The sequence below is a fragment of the Sinocyclocheilus anshuiensis genome, unplaced genomic scaffold (genome assembly GCF_001515605.1).
Source record: "Sinocyclocheilus anshuiensis isolate Anshui unplaced genomic scaffold, SAMN03320099.WGS_v1.1 scaffold662, whole genome shotgun sequence".
NCBI classification, from domain to species: domain Eukaryota; kingdom Metazoa; phylum Chordata; class Actinopteri; order Cypriniformes; family Cyprinidae; genus Sinocyclocheilus; species Sinocyclocheilus anshuiensis.
In genome coordinates this window covers 266,475-268,473 of record NW_015544156.1, presented here as the reverse complement: position 1 = coordinate 268,473, position 1,999 = coordinate 266,475, and positions in this window count along the sequence as shown.

The following is a 1,999-nucleotide window of genomic DNA, read 5'->3' as shown; positions in this document are numbered from 1 at the left end:
TTCAACACAGAAATACCAATCTTTTAACAATTAATCGTGCATATGTTTTTTGTGTTTTGTGTGTCAAATTTGTACCAGACCTCAAAGTAACCCATAAAGTAAACCAGCCCCCCCATCCATGCCACATGCCATTTTATTGCCTTTTTAGGAGGACAAATTGGTCTTTCAATGTTCCTCACTTAAGTTTTTTAAAAACATTAAAAACATGCATAAAAATAAATACATAATATCAAACAACAATAACAAATAACTAATAAAAGTGGATAAAATATAAGCATGATCTTTTATTTTCAAGGACTAAAGAGAAATATCAATACTGACTGAATCTTAATAAAAATACTAAATAATTATTATTATAATTTAGGCCTAATCAGCTAAATCTGTAAATTCTTTAAACAGACTAAACGTTGTATTTAAGTTTAGTTGATTTTCATGTCTTCCACATACAAACAATGAGCCAGAACTAAATTATTGATCATTTGCATAAAAGCATATGTAACACGTTCCTACACATACACGTGTTGTTAACGCGTTCCTATGGCCACCGGTGGAAGTGCAAGTAACCAATCGTGTTCCCAACGTGTTGTTTATGTGTGAAGACACGTTGTAACATGTTTCCCTGATAGCACACATACATCTCGGAGACGTCTAGTTGACGTCTGCGTTTACATCTGCAAGACGTATTTTTTAGAGTGTTTGCTCATCTGCAATACTTTTCCTTTTAGATGTCAAATAGACGTCTATCAGATGTCTTTAAGAAGTTTATGATTTAGAATGTATGTAAAACTGACATCTGAAAGACGTCTGTTAGATGTTTGTCCACAGCAGATGCTTTCCAGATAAAGCGATCTTTAACAGACATCTTGCAGACGTACATGTGCTATCTGGGAATGTAAGCTCTTTTAAAAGTCCATTTATAGACTTTACACAGCAGCATGTCTCTTTACATGTTTAAAAACCAGCTAATTTCAAGACGCTGACCTCGCGTCAGGTCATCACGTGGGTCACCGCTCAGCAAGACGCTCAAAGTACAAGACATTCGGTTTGATGTTCGATCAGTCGGTCGGTCGTTCGGACGTTTGATTTTGGCACGGAATACGCGCCATAAGACAGGACAGATTTCCTGAGCGATTCCACTGTTTTATATTATTTTACTGTAACCACATACATGGATATAAAAAACATGATGTGTAGAAAAGAAACTGTTGGCTGTCTAAGTGAGTTTGATTCATATATTGATGGTTCGAGTTGTTAATTATGATGCAGTGAGCAGTTTAGCACCGGTTAATGATTTAATGCACGAGCACTGCTTTAGTTTATAACAACACTCCAACAGCAGAATGGTACTTTTATTTCTTTTAAGTCGAATTCCTAGTCATATTAGAATGATATCTTAGTTTTACCGGCAATATATATCGTTTGTGATTGCATTTTAGATATGTCCAGACGTGAAGTCTACCAATAACATTAGAGCGACAGCAGTAGGAACGCCCACAAGCGTCTTCACAGCACAGTCGCTGGCAGTGTGAACGGGGCTGTAGTGTTAGCTGCTAGTTTACACCAATACTACCACATCTAGACTAGACAGTGTATCATTTCCATAGCAACGACTCTTTACATAAGTGCTCGCTCAGCTTTCGGTAGCGCCGCTGCTGAACTTCCCGTCAAAACAACAGCAAGCATTTAGACACCATAAAGCATGAGATGCCTTTTCTTGTTTAAAAAAATTATGATGAATGTTTTTTGTTTGCTGTTTGGCTGCGATTGATTTGAATACCAAATTTCTAAACAGCTATTCAATGCTAAACATAGCCAAGATTATATTCACGTGGCTTTTTTTTTTCTGCTCCTCCTTGGGAAACGAATAATAATGATATTTCAAGTCCAGTCAACTCAAATGTATCATGAATGTCATGTGGCATTCAATTATGGAATGCCAACCTGCCATAATTAGAAATAAATAAATGTACAAAGAAATGTAAAAAAGCAAAAATAAATA